The sequence below is a fragment of the Triticum aestivum genome, chromosome 7A (assembly GCF_018294505.1).
Source record: "Triticum aestivum cultivar Chinese Spring chromosome 7A, IWGSC CS RefSeq v2.1, whole genome shotgun sequence".
Lineage (NCBI taxonomy): Eukaryota > Viridiplantae > Streptophyta > Magnoliopsida > Poales > Poaceae > Triticum > Triticum aestivum.
In genome coordinates, this window is record NC_057812.1 from 679,941,906 (window position 1) to 679,957,289 (window position 15,384).

General features: G+C 52.0%; 1 pseudogene; it reads right to left on the reverse strand.

The window, feature by feature from the left end:
- Positions 1-1,015: 1,015 nt before the first annotated feature.
- LOC123153725 (uncharacterized) overlaps positions 1,016-15,384 on the reverse strand; it is a 75,411-nt pseudogene continuing 61,042 nt past the window's right edge.

Sequence of the window (15,384 nt, forward strand, 5' to 3'; positions counted from 1 at the left end):
TCTACCATCACGGGGGCAGTACGCCAGCTATGGAGGAAGCATTACCCAAAGTTTAGCATCGAGCAGTTCCAGATTATTGACATTGACGTATCGAAGCAGCTCGGCAAGTAAGACAATAAGCATGGCATTCCTTCTCAATCATATACCATCATTTTGTAGTTTTTAAATTTTTCTACATGTGTAATCTTTAGTTTTTTTAAGACACGGTACTAGTCTTCAATCTGTTTTATCATTTTTATGAGTTTCTAATGGATTATCTAGCCAGTTGCAGAGTGGCGCATAAGTAGTTGCACACTGGCACGTAAGCAGTTGCACAGTGGCACATAATGAGTTGCAGTAGAACACAAGCAGTTGCACAGTAGGACATAAGCAGTTGCACAGTAGAACAGAAGCAGTTGCACAGTAGGACATAAGCAGTTGCACAGAGTGCATTACCTTTATTTGGTTTTAATTTTATGTGACAAATTTTTTTCCCATTTTGCAGTAATGAGTGTGGGTTGCTCGCACTGCTTAACGCCACCAAGTGGAATGGTAGCCAACTGCCCAACTACGACCCTAAGGAAGTACTCAACATCAGGAAGAAGCTGGCATATGATTGGGTCACCAGCGTGCACAACACCGCCCCATGGAGGAAGTTGCTGAGATACAACAAGGAGTAGGTCAGTACTATTTTTCTTTTTTTCTGCTCCATGGAGGAAGTTGTTGGTTTGTACAATTTTTTTAAGCAGATTTTGTAGTTGCACACTACTAGTAATTGCGTTTGCAACTCAATATCATCACTTTTGTTGATACATTAGGAGCACTGGATATACAATTGTTCAACAACTAAATATTTAACCAGTTGTCAACAAAGGCACAAATAGCAATTTTTTACACAGTGCATGAACTAATTCAAGGAGCATAAATTAGATAAAGAGGAATCATAGATGCTGAATGTGTCCACTTGGTCCCAACATTGCTAAAAAACATCATTCTTTTCCTTTTTTGTTCCAAAGTTACAAATGAGGAAACAGAATCACAGGAGCCTGAGTGGACACACACCAGCAGTGTGCTCTGTAGATTGGCACTGGCTGCATTTGTTTTTCTTCTTTGGGTGTAGCTCCAGTGCCGATTTGTACCATCGACTCTTTGCCCTACCCTTTGTAGTAGACCTTGGAGGATCCCTGGACACAAAATCATCAGAAGCTTGTGCAAGGGATGCAGCCTCCAACGGGGCAGTAGGACCGTCACGATCACCTGTGTAATAATCATATAAAAAGTTTAGTATTTTTGTTATTGTGCAACCAGCACTGATGTTCTGTGCAACCACACAGCACATTTTGTGCAACTAACTGGTTGTTGTGTGCAAGTTAAGTTGAAAAAAACACCTGCAGTAGCACGGCCCGTCATGGTACTTGGATTGTAATCGCCTATGGGCAGAACATGAAAACAAGTTAGATTTTTAGCTTGATCCTCAAACTAACACAGCGCACGCAACTAGGCAGCATGTTCTGTTCAACTGGGCACTATGATATGTGCAACTAAAGTCACACACCCTGGTTTTTGTTTGGAGTCGGTGAAGGTACTTACCTGGGTGATGAGCCCCCTGAGTCCTGCATGTAGGTCCATTGAGAGTAGCACGCAGGGCACTGCTAGTTGGGCCTGGCGGGGGAGGAGGTCTTTGAGGGTTGGCATCACCTATAGGCAGAACAGGACAAACAAGTCAGTTGTGTTTATCTTTTGATGCTCGAACTAACACAGCGTGCACAACTAGGTAGCCTATTCGGTGCAACTGAGCACCATGATGTGTGCAACTGGAGTTACAGACCTAGTTTGATGGGGAGTTGGGGGTAGGTAATTACCTGGACGATGAGCCCCCTGAGTGCTGCCTGTAGGGCCATTGGGAGGAGCACGCGGGGGAGGAGGTGGCGGAGGATGCCGTGTATAGCCAGGAGGGGGAGGAGGTTCTTGAGGGTTGACATCACCTATATCCAGAACAGGAAAAATAAGTTAGTTGTGTTATCTTGATGCTTGAACTAACACAGCATGCGCAACTAGGCATCCTGTTCTGTCCAAGTGGCTACCATGGTGTGTGTATCTGGGCACAATGATGTGTGCAACTGAAGTTACACACCTAGTTAGATCAGGAGTTGGGGCAGGTAATTACCTGGATGATGAGCCCCCTGATTGCTGTCTGGAGGTGGAGGAGGTCCTCGAGGGTTGCCATCATCTGATGGCCCCGTTGCAGCAGTCGGTTTTTTCTTTGTCTTGGACTTGTTCAGGTGGCCGATCTCGGTACGTGTTGCACGCATATGCTTGTATACAATAGCTTGTGCTGTATCAGAACCACTCGCAAACTTTGCTAGTTTCCGAAAATCGTATATCATGTTCCTCTCCCTTATCTGCTTCTTTGATTGAGTAGGCATTTCATCTGGTTGCTCATAACCAGTCCCTGGCGCACTAGGTACAGTAGTAGGTGTCCACCGTCTTAGCAGGTACCTTTCCGGTATGACATCAACTCCAATATGGGTAAACACCTTGAGGATGTGGCAACAGAGGATGCCGTCCTTGTCCAGTTTACAGCACTCACACAAATAGGAACCCTCCTCCACCCTTGCATGCACCAAGTAGTTCCGAGAACCATATTTGGCAACAAATTCCTGGTTCGGTCTGAGCTCAAATACATCAGCACCAACTTGGAATGCATTATAATGCTCAATCAGCTCAAACTCTTCTCTGAACTTGCGGTAAAGGTCCCTAGTATAGGTTTTGTAAGCTTGCTTCTCTATTGGGAAGTTGGACCACAACTCAATCTCAAGGTGTTCTGTCCTGTAATCATTGCAGCCTTCCTTGGCAAGGATGTGGTTCTGGATTTTTTCATATTGCTTGACGAAGTTCAGCATTGAGTTGTGTGGGTTCACATATCTTTTCAGGATGGCGTTGAACCCCTCACTACGATGTGTAGACTGGAGGAAGGGGAAGAACATGTGTTTGAAGTAGCACGGCACCCAAGTTGACCTGTATTCGTACAACTTCTCAAAGTGCGTGTGTGTCATAGCCTCATACTTCATCATTAACCCAACCCAATTCTGCTCAAACTCATCTATAGTGAAGTTGAAGTCAATACACTTGTTGAAATCATCAGAGAGTCCTGGATTCTGGCACAGCAGCCAACCAACTTTTTCCTGAGCCTTTTTCATGATGTGCCATCGACAACAGCGGTGCACGGTGGTTGGAAAGATGCTCTGTATTGACTGCCTCATCGCACCATCCTGATCGGTGATGAAGTTGTCAGGAGGTTTGCCATCCATAGCCTCTAGGAATGCTCCAAAGACCCAATCAAAGCTCGATGCCAACTCCTGCCTCACAAACGCGCAACCCAGCGTGAAAGATTGGCCATGTCGGTTTATTCCTATGAAGGGCGCGAACGGCATATTGTACATGTTGGTCATGTAGGTGGTGTCAAACGATATGCAATCGTGGTACGCCTCCGCATAAGCTTTTCGAGCTAAGCAATCCACCCAAAATATGTTGACAACTCTGTCCTCTTCATCATATTTCACCTTACAGAAGAAGTCTGGATTGGTTTTTTGTATATCCTTGAAGTGCGCAATTGTCTCAATCAGATCACCCTCCTTTGTGTCATCTCTACGGAAACTTGTACAAAGATTTGTTATTGCCTTTGGTCCGAACGGCACCATCATCTCAGATCCATAGAACTCTGCCATTACATGCATCATTCGTCCTGCATAATACAAAAACAAACAGTATATCCTTTTTTTAGTTGCACGAATGCGCACATCCAGCTGCACAGTAATAGGACACGTGTTGGCACAGAAGATAATCGCAGGAAATGGACACCTAGCTGCACCTTTTTAAAAACACTTTGCAGTTTTTGCATACAGGACATTGTGTAGTTGCACAGTAAAGACAATCTAGTTGCACAACAAGCACCAAAAGTGATATACAAACAGCATGGGAAGTTGGACACCAGTTGCACAGTTAAGCCATTTCAGTTGCACAGTAGTACCATAACAGTTGCACACTGGACTGCCTAGAGGGAAACTTAATTCTTTAAGGGATATAGAAAAACACCACACCTGTAGTCAAGTTGCAGTTATACAAGATGCCCAGAAACTCCTTTTCATCAGGTGAGATGCCTTGGTGGGATCTCAAGTATTTGGACAATGAAGGTTTGTTCACGAGCGGATGATTGTGGTCACGAACAAAGTGCGTCACCTCCCATCGCCCATTTATCAGCTTCACCAACATTTTCGCCTTGCATTCGGTCTGCTTTATTGTCTCGCGTTTGTGCTTCTTCTTCTTCTTACTAGTACCAGCCTCCTCTTCAACAAATATTGAAGGTTCTTCTTCCATCTCCTCGTCACTGTTAACAGATTTTGGATCTGGAATAGGGTCCAGGACAGGAGGAGCCTCAGCTCCTCCATCATCAGCTTTGGGCTTCTTGAACTTGTTGCGGCAAAACTGTTGTTTTATCAATTCATTGGTGCGGGGTGTCCGTCTAGAGGTGTTCATCTTGATAGAGAAACCCATCCGTAGTGCGTAGCTGTTGTAGTGATCCTTAGCAATTTGAAGGCTGTCAAACCTCATGCCAACATAGGGTTCCATAGGTTGAGAACCAGCCTCATCCTGTCCTTCTTCTACTTGCACAGCTCCGTCAACAGCCCCAGCTCCTAGCTCAGTCCTGGTTGGACCAGGAACATTTGCCTCGGTTCCCGTGTCATCAAGAGTATGGCTCTCTGACTGCAAAGACACCACTACAGGGGCACCACGGGCTGGTGACTGGCCTGCCACATTGTCATGGCCCGTAGGGTTACCATCACGACGTGCCTGCGTGTAGTAAACAGATCGACCATTTTCTGTCTAATTTCCTTGTTGTATGCTGGGTTGCTGCTGGTCCATATCATGAGGAAGCTCATTGAGATCTGGAGGCAACTCATTGAGATCAAGCATTTTTTTTTCCTTTTTTTGGATGCTGCCACACACTCCCTGCACATTTAAAAAAGAAGAAATTGATGTCATCAGTTGGTAACCACAGAAAAAGAGTGTTTCAAACAACCTAAAAACTTAGTAAATAGGCAGTTGCACACCATTTTGTGACAATCTTAGTTCCAAAAGCAACATGACCGTAGCATAATCTTTATTATAACAGTTATGAAATTTTTTGTTTGCACAGATTTGTTATGTTAGTTGCACAGTTTGCAGTAAATAACTGGCAAGAGCATGACTTCTTTTTGCTACAGAGTTTTTCAGACTTTTTCCCTTTGTTTTGTTGCAATGATCTGTAGGTTTCCGTTTTGCAAGGAGCTCTTTTCAGATTTTTCTGCACATAATTGGATGCTACATTTGAGAAGGAAAATCCAGGTGAAAGAAGAAAGAAGAATTGGAGGACAGATTATAGTTATATGTTTTCATCGCCGTTTATGTTTCTAGTTCTGGTATATTTGAACAAATTAATATGGTTTGCAATAGGTGTGGGACCATAATATATGTGTGGGACAAGATTATATGTGTGAATATGTTAATATGGTTTGTGGCTTCATTAGCCATGGACAAAAGTTCTTGTGTTTTTCCTGTTGCACTACAGATTTCTGGTTTTCACTAGAATAGACGTCTCAATTGCCAGGATGCATTTTCCCACTTGGTCAGCATACATATTCAGTTGGACATTCAATGTTTTTAGTTGGCTAGAATAGATGTCTCAGCTGGCCAGGTTGCATTTATTTTAGTTTTTGGCCAACATGCATGTTCAGTTGGACAGTTAATGCATTTAGTTGGCTAGAATAGATGTCTCAGTTGGCCAGGATACATTTTCTCAGTTTTTGGCCAACATGCATGTTTAGTTGGCCAGAAAACATGTTTTTTATTTGCACATATACTACAGTTTTTCTAAAGTGTTCACTCACAAACATGTATTGCCAAATATACATGTTTACTTGGCCAGGATACATGTTTAGTTGGCCAGGATACATGTTTTTTAGTTGGCCAGAAAACACGTGGGGTACAATGCATGTTTTAGATTTGGCTAGCATGCATGCCGAGTTGCCAGAATATAGGTTCAGTTGGCTGGGATGCATGTTCAGTTGCACATTTACGAATTTTTCGTTGCACATATCTATTGGGCAGTCAATTTTTTGTTCATTTTGCAAACAATAACTACAAGTTGGTAGAATGCATGTTTAGTTTTTGGCTACAATGCTTTGTTGAGTTGGCTTTAATCATGTTTTAATTGGCCAGAGAACTTGTTTTTAGTTGGCTTGTTTAACACATCCAGGTGGTAGAAACTTGTTTGGCATGCATCAAGTAGTTTTTGGCATGTTTAACACATCCAGCAGTAACATCAAGTAGGCTGGTGTGATGTGCCAGATTCACCTCTTTTTTGAAGCAGCTTCTCCATGGATTTGTCCTAGATCCATGGAGAAGGGGGTTTACATATGCCTATGCAGTAGAAGAAAGGGGGAAGTGAAGAGGGGCAGAGGGGGCTTACCTACTTGATCTTACTGCCTGGTATGGCTCTGACCATCCTGCCCTTTAGATCTTCTTTGTTGAAGCAGCTCCTTCTACTTTGGGGCTCCCATGGCGGCTGTGTAGGAGGAGGAAGAAGGGCTGGGGGCGATTCTGTTGGATCTGCTTCTGGCGTGGAGAAGAAGAAGAAGGCAGCGTGGGAGGGGCTGAGGCGTGGGGACGAGCGGGGGCGTGGGTGCGAGCTGGGGACAGCTGGTGTTGGAGTAATGGGCCACGGGTAGGCCAACCCGAGTCCTATAACCTTTCAAGACATCGGGGCAGGCTGCGCCCCTCAAGACCCCAGGACAAAGAGCCGCCTCCTGAGTAGTCGACGGCAAGGCGGCTGACTGCTCGCTCACGGCCGAGTCCCAGGGACGACTTCCAGAGAAGTCGGCTTTGGAGAGTCGGCCTGCGACTCCAACAAACCCCATGACCTCATCAAAGGGGACGAGGCAGGGGCGTGGCTACAGCGAAGCCCACCTCCGACCTCACCAAGGGCAGGCATGGCCACAGCACGCCGTACCCCGGAAGATCTCCGCACGGTGTGGCACTGTTGCCATACCGGCTCTGACATCAGCACCGCAGGGCCGAATCCTGCACCCACGACGGCTTGTCTGTACGGCCTGGAGGCAGCAGGCCCCACCAGTCAGTGAGACCTTGGGAGACGGCAGGAGAACCACCAGTCGGACCCGTCGGGAGTCGGTCCGGGGAGTTGGCCGAGCCCTCCCCCGGGGCCCATGCGCCATTAATCAAGACGTGATGGGGAGTGGCAACAGTGATCGCCCGCCAGGCGACGGGGCTGTTGCCACAACCTCATGATCAAGCCCGCGTCATCAGAAGCACGGCTACAGTAATCAGCAGCCGGCGAGACCCGCCCGTGGCGGACGCGGCCTGTCGGCTCCGTACCAGGCCAGTCGGCGGGCCCCAACGGTCGGCAGAGAAGACGGAGGCCAGAGGCACTGACGGCTGGGCCCGCGTCCTACCGGATTACCATTGTACCCCTGGGGGGTAGGCCTATATAAACCCCCCAGGGCACCCATGCAAAGGGTTGAAACCCATTAGCTCTAGACCAGATCATATAGAAGGGAGAGAGCTAGTCCTGCCCTCTCCTACCACCAGGAAACAGCTCAAGGAGCAACCATGTAAACACTTTGGCCATAGTGATCATGCGGAGACCCCGCAGAGCAGCAGTATGGGTATTATCTCCCCAGAGAGCCCCGAAGCTGGGTAAGATTCGCCGGCGTGCATGTCTTCGCCTCATCCATTTCCAGGCACCAGCGACGTTCTACTCGCCCCCACCATGATAAGCCATCCGTTGGCTTATGTCGCACCAAACCCCCGACATTTGGCGCCCACCGTGGGGCTTGGTGCACCGCCGCCCGAAGATCTGCTTTGGACAGGAACCCTTTTCCTCCCTGGCGAGCGCAGCCAGCCAGGCACGCCAGACGAAGTTTTCGCCAACGCGCTAAGCAGCATCGAGATTGTCTGCGCAGTCAGCTCCTTGGCGGAACTTGTCGGCGAGGTCCGCCTCTCCGACAAACCTGCATCCAACGCAGGCACGGGCGGCCCCGAGAACCTCCTCGCGGGCCTCCTCGATCAACTCCACATTTCCGGCGAGCCTGCCGTAGACTTGGAGTCCGTAGGCTCCACCGACCCGATGCTGGTCGACTCCGATACCGCGTCGCTCGACGCGTTCCCCACCAATGTGGTGGTCTACGACGAACCTCTCCCCCATGCAAAGAGCAACAGAAGCACCGTCACCGAGGTGCTAGTCATCAGTCATGACGAGCTCCCCGGCGGAGGAGCGCACGACTCGCTCGGCGCGGTGCTGCAAGACCTAACTGCGCCCATTCCGAAAGACGCTGACGCAGAGACGTTGGAGGCGCGCCGCCTTCAGCTCGTTGGAGGCGCGCCACCTTCAGCTCGTTGAAGGCGCGAAGAAGCTGGCCAGCATGAGGCGCTTGTCAGAGGCCTACCGGCGGGAGATGGATCGCGCCGTCGGCGGCTCGCCGGCCTTGGTGGGGCCCAGCCGCCTTGGCGCGGTCCGGCAGCGCGGCGTAGCCATCGCCAACCTGTTTGGGGCAAGCCGCCCTGTGTACGCTACACCAGCGGAGAACATTCGAGCCGCCCAGGCAGCGGCGGACAAGCTGGACAATTTCGAGGGCGAAGAATGCCGCCTCATGATGGAACGAGTCCAGCGGCTTCTCGACGCGGCCGCCGCGCAGAACGAGGCCGGTTGCCACATGGAAGCGCCTCAACGGCGCGTCGACGACCTTCACCGAGATCAAGGCGCGACGTCTCGGACGCCGACTGGCGGCACCCGAGGAAGAAGAGACAAGGAGCCGACTGTCAGCCACAGTCGGACTCGCATTACCGTAGAGCGCGACCGAGACGGCCGCCCAAGAGCAGTGGAACGACGGGACGACTGTCCGCCTCCCCCTCCCCGCAAGGAGAGGCGAGTCACCCCGCCGCCTGTTGACCATCCGACTCTCGGTGACCGCCTTGGCCGCCGAGAGGGAGTTGGGGAGAATGACGCCCGCCACCGGATCGACCGACTCCACCGATCCTTAGCGCTGGAAGAAGAAGACGAGCTGGGTCCGCCTTGTTTAGGGCCCCGCATTCAGGACGAACCCTTTCCCAGAGGGTTCACGCTCCCAAGAGACACGCCCAAGTATACCGGCTCCGTGAAGGTGGAAGACTGGCTAGTCGACTACTCCACGGCTGTCAGCATAGCAAACGGCAACAAGCGTGTTGCCATAAAGTATGTTCCGCTCATGCTCCAGGGCACGGCCCGGACATGGCTGAACAGCCTAAAGCCCCGCAGCATCAACAGCTGGGTCGATTTCACCGAAGCATTCGTCCGCAACTTCACCAGCACATACAAGCGTCCTCCCAAGCCTTGTCAGCTCTCCTTGTGCGTGCAAGGCCCCGACGAGTCGACTCGCGATTACCTCACGCGTTGGGCTGAGCTCCGAAACTCCTGCGAGGGCGTGCACGAGGTGCAGGACATCGAGTACTTCACAGCTGGGTGTAGAGAAGGCACCCTCCTCAAGCATAAGCTCCTCTGTGATGAGCCAGAAACCCTCGACGAGCTGCTGATCATAGCGAACAAGTACGCCACGGCCGACTCCTCCATGAAGGCGGAAATTCAAATCAGCACAACTGGCAAAGTGGCTCCTCAAGCTCCAAGAACTCCGGCGGCAGACCCCGGCCGACGACAACAGCAGGGCGACAACAAGCGCAAGGCCCCGCAGCCGGCTTCCAGCAGCCGGCAGGTCACGGCCGTTGAAGCCCCGCTGCCAGAAGAGCAGCCCCCGCCCAAGCGACAGAAAGGCGGCAAGCCAAACTGGTTGCCGGCCTTCTCCTATGAGCAGACCTTGGATGGACCTTGCAAGTTCCACAGCGGCGCAAAGCCGTCGAATCACACCACCCGGAAGTGCCACTGGCTCACCAGGATCGCCAAGGGAGACGGCCTCCTGCCTCCCCCGCCTGCTGGGCAGCCGCCTCTGCCCACGCCCCAGCAGCCGGCTGTCAGGCCAGTCAGCGCAGTACAAGATGAATACCCTGAAGAGCATGGAGCCTATGTGGTGTTCACCAGTGTGGCTGATGATCGACGCAGCAGGCGGCTGCAGCGACAAGAGGTGAATGCAGTAGCGTCGGAGACGCCAGAGTTCATGCACTGGTCTGAGAAGCCCATCAGCTGGAGCAGGGCTGACCACCTAGAAGTGATGCCGAGTCCGGGCTCCTATGCCTTGGTCCTGGACGCCACCTTTGCTACGGACAGACGAGCCGCACGTTTCTCGCGAGTTCTGAATAGACGGGGGAAGCAGCATCAATATCCTGTACAAGGACACCATGGAGAAGTTAGGGATCAAGCAAAGACAGCTTCAGAACAGCCGAACTGTTTTCCACGGCATTGTTCCTGGGCTTTCCTGCTCGCCAATCGGCAAGATCCTGATGGATGTCCTCTTTGGGGACAAAGATCACTTCCGTAGAGAGCCCATTTGGTTTGAGGTGGTGGATCTTGAGATCCCATACCATGCGCTGCTTGGCCGACCTGCCTTGGCCAAGTTCATGGCGGTCCCCCACTACGACTACCTCAAGATGAAGATGCCCAATTCCAGGGGAATTTTGACTATGGCTGGCGACTACCGGAAGTCGTCTGCTTGCGCAGCAGAGAGCAGTCGGCTGGCCGAGTCCTTGGTAATCGCGGCTGAGAAGTGGCTCCTTGAGCGAGTTGTGGCGATGGCCGGCAAGCAGCGTGAGGTGTCGCCCAACCCAAAAGAGTCGGAGGCTGAGGGTTCGTTCAAGCCAGCCAAAGAGACAAAGAAGATACCCTTGGACCCGGAGCACCCAGAGAGGTACGCCATCGTAGGTACAAACCTCGACAGCAAATAGGAAGGCGGGCTTGTCGATTTCCTCCGTGAGAATCGGGACATCTTCGCATGGTCCCCCAAAGACATGCCAGGTGTACCAACGGAATTTGCCGAGCACAAGTTACATGTCTGATCTGATGCAAAGCCGGTCAGACAGCCCCTGCGCCGCTTATCAGAAGAGAAGAGAAGAGTTGTCGGAGAAGAGATAGCCCGACTCCTAGCAGTCGGCTTCATTATGGAAGTACTCTTTCCAGAATGGCTAGCAAATCCGGTCCTGGTAATAAAGAAGAACATGCAGTGGCGAATGTGTATTGACTACACGAGCCTCAACAAGGCCTGCCCCAAGGACCCATTTGCTTTACCAAGAATCGATCAGGTGATAGATTCCACAGCCGGATGCGAGTTATTGAGTTTTTTGGATGCGTACTCAGGATATCACCAGATCAAGCTAAACCCGGCTGACAGACTGAAAACCGCCTTCATCACGCCGTTTGGAGCCTTCTGCTACTTCACCATGACGTTCGGCTTAAGGAATACCGGTGCCACCTTTCAGCGTTGCATGCAGAAGTGCCTCCTCAAGCAGCTCGGCAGGAAGGCCCATGTTTACGTGGACGACGTGGTGGTGAAGACGGAAAAGCGTGGGACACTGCTGGAAGACCTCAAGGAGATTTTTGAGAACCTGCGTCGGTTCCAGATTAAGCTCAACCCCGAGAAGTGTGTCTTCGGAGTACCAGCCGGCCAGCTCCTTGGCTTCCTGGTCTCTGAACGCGGCAGAGAATGCAACCCAGTAAAGATCAAGGCCATTGAGAGAATGGAGGTACCCAGCCGACTGCTGGACGTGCAGAAGTTCACCGGCTGCTTGGCGTCCATCAGCCAATTCATCAGTCGGCTAGGCGAGAAAGCTCTCCCCTTGTACCAACTCATGAAGAAGACCACTTTTTCGAGTGGAACCATAAGGCGGACGAAGCTTTTCACCAGTTGAAGAAGATGTTGACTACTCCACCCGTCCTGGCGGCTCCGACTCCCAAGGAACCTATGCTCCTGTACGTCGCCGCCACTAGCCGGGTAGTCAGCACGGTCATTGTAGTAGAACGCAAGGAGGAAGGCAAGGCGCTACCTGTCCAGAGACCGGTATATTACCTGAGCGAGGTACTGTCGACCTCCAAGCAAAACTACCCCCACTACCAGAAGATGTGCTATGGCGTACACTTTGCTGCCAAGAAATTGAAGCCTTACTTTCAAGAGCATCCAATCACGGTGGTCTACATGGCCCCACTTGCCGAGATCATCGGTAGCCGAGATGCTTCTGGTCGAGTGGCCAAGTGGGCCATAGAGCTGGCTCCTTACACCATCCACTACCAGCCCCGCACCGCCATCAAGTCACAAGCACTGGCCGACTTCCTCGTCGACTGGGCCGAGACCCAGTACCTACCTCCAGCACCTGATTCCACCCATTGGCGGATGCATTTCGACGGCTCCAAGATGCACACTGGCTTGGGAGCCGGCGTCGTCCTCACCTCTCCCAAAGGCGACAAGCTCAAATATGCGCTGCAAATCCACTTTGCCGCCTCCAATAACGTCGCCGAGTACGAGGCGCTCATTCACGGGCTCCGGCTTGCCAAAGAGCTTGGCATCCGCCGGATCTTGTGTTATGGCGACTCGGACTTAGTGGTCCAACAATCATCTGGCGACTAGGACGCGAAAGATGCAAACATGGCGAGCTACCGTTTCCTCGTGCAGCAACTCAGCGGGTATTTCGAAGGGTGCGAGTTCCTCCATGTGCCAAGAAATGACAACGACCAAGCAGATGCATTGGCACGAATCGGCTCTACCCGCCAAGGAATACCATCTGGTGTCGCCCTTCAACGCCTCCTCAAGCCGTCTGTCAAGCCTTCACCAGAATCAGACTTCATTTTTGTGCCGGCTCCTCCCGAAGACGTCGGATCCGACTCCAGAGCTCCGGCAGTCGGAACAAGGATTTTGGCGGAAGACCCCAAGGCTGCCACAGCCAAGCCCGGCTCGGGGACTGCGGTGGCGGACTCAAAGACTCCAGAACCCGGCCCAAGGACCGCGCCAGTCGGCCTGGGGACTTCATCAACCCAGCAAGCGGCTGTTGACTCCAACCCGCCGCCTCCCAGCCCAACCGCCCTCGTCCAAGTCGCAGTTCTGGCAGTCGAAGAAATAGCAGCACCCTCATGGGCCCAGCCCATCCTTAAATTCCTGGTGAACAAAGAGCTGTCGACTGATGAAACTTCAGCTCAGCAAATACAATGCCGGGCGGCAGCCTACACCATAGTCAACAGAGAGCTGGTCAGGCGCAGCGTCACTGGTGTCTACCAGCGCTGTGTAGAGCCAGAGCAAGGCCAAGCGATTCTCAAAGACATCCATCAAGGCGAGTGCGGCCACTATGCGGCTTTAAGAGCACTCGTCGCCAAAGCCTTTCGACACGGTTTCTTCTGGCCAACTGCCTTGGAAGAAGCCAAGGAGTTGGTCCAAAAATGCAAAGGGTGTCAGAAGTTCAGCTCCAAGCCGCACCAGCCAGCTTCTGCACTCAAGACCATCCCCATTGCCTGGCCTTTCGTGGTTTGGGGTCTAGACATGGTGGGACCATTCAAAACAGCACGAGGTGGTTTAACTCACTTACTTGTCGCAGTGGACAAGTTCACCAAGTGGATAGAAGCAAAGCCAATCAAGAAGCTGAACGGTCCGACTACCGTAACTTTCATCTCCGATATCACAATTTGGTATGGCATACCACACAGCATCATCACCGACAATGGCACAAATTTCGCCAAAGGCGCCTTGGCCCGTTTCTGCGCAACACAGGGCATCCGACTGGACCTAGCGTCCGTCGCCCATCCGCAGTCAAACGGCCAAGTGGAGCGAGCAAATGGCCTCATCCTGTCCGGCATCAAGCCTCGGTTGATCAAGCCTCTGGAGCGCTCGGCTGGCTGCTGGCTCGACGAGCTGCCAGCCGTCCTCTGGAGTCTGCGCACGACTCCAAACAAGTCAACTGGCTTCATGCCCTTCTTCCTCGTCTACGGTGCCGAAGCCGTCATCCCAACGGACATAGAGTTCGACTCCCCACGAGTCACCATGTACACCGAGGAGGAAGCAGAAGAAGCACGACAAGACAGCGTCGATCTGCTGGAAGAGGGTCGGCTGTTGGCACTCAGCCGGTCCAGGATCTACCAGCAGAGCCTGCGCCGATACCACAACAGGAAGGTCAGGCCAAGATCTTTCCAAGAAGGCAACCTTGTGCTCCGGCTGATCCAGCGAACAGCCGGCCAGCACAAGCTGTCGGAGCCTTGGGAAGGCCCTTTCATCATCAGCAAAGTACTGGGCAACGATTCCTACTACCTGATCGATACTCAGAAGCCCCAAGCACGCAAGAGGGACGACTCCGGCAAGGAGACAGAGCGGCCATCGAATGCAAATCTCCTCCGAAGATTTTACAGTTGATGTAGTATGTACCACGCTACCTTTTGTATTAAAGTACCAAGACTTCGGGGCCCCCGAGGCAAGCTCGGGGACTGCCCTCTTTTGTCTGTATGATAAAAATTATGACCGCGAGTATGTTACTCCTTTTTGTGCCGTTTGGCACCGGGCTCGACAAGTCGGCCCGGGGACTTGCCGCCTTGCACTATGAAATGCTTCCTGCAGTCGGACAAGTAGTGTGTAAACGCCTAAACCGTCTCCTGTCAGAAGCCGCAGCTCGCAGAGCGACTGTACAGTGGGCAGCAGTAAGGTAGAATGGGCATTCGCATGAAAAATGGCTAAGGACTCAAAGCATAAAACATAGCTCAAGACAGCTTCCAGCCTTTCTCACAAACCGACTCTCGGATAGTCGAATTGCCATCTTCTATCTAACTTGCTCAAAAAATCTTGAGAACGGCTAAGTACTTGCTTTCCCAAAGTAGCCTAGCACTTGATCCAGCGACAGTCCACAGAGCGGCTGTCCGATTGGCAAGGCAGGCAACTAAGAGAAAGCGGCAAAGGAAAAAAGCCAAAAGAGCAATGAGCAAGAAAAGATAGAACTCAGATAAATATATTTACATAGCATAGGCCCTTGGCCGAATTTTCGAGCAGAGGTTCAAAATACACCCCGCGGGTGGAATTGTGCGAATTAACAAGTTCTTCAAAGACTACTAAAGCAGACAAAACAAAGATACAGCGGCAGCTCAGGAAGCAGCGGACGGATTCGGAGGGACGGAGGAGGCGCCAGTGCCAGGTGTCGGGGCGGCCGGCTGGCTAGTCTCGGCTTGATCGCCTCAGGCGGCAGTCGGGTCGGTCGCGCGCGGCTCGTTGCTGGAGGCACGATCGAGCTGAGGCTGGCCGTCTGCTCCGTCTTCTGGTGCCTCCGCCTCGTCTCCGTCCTCCGCCTCGCCCTCTTCCTCGACGCTAGAGCCAATCACCTCCGCCGAGTCCTCGCCGTCTTCAAACCGCTCGGGGACGAAGATGCTGGTGTCGGTGTACTCAGTGATCGCCGCAGCACGCTTGACGA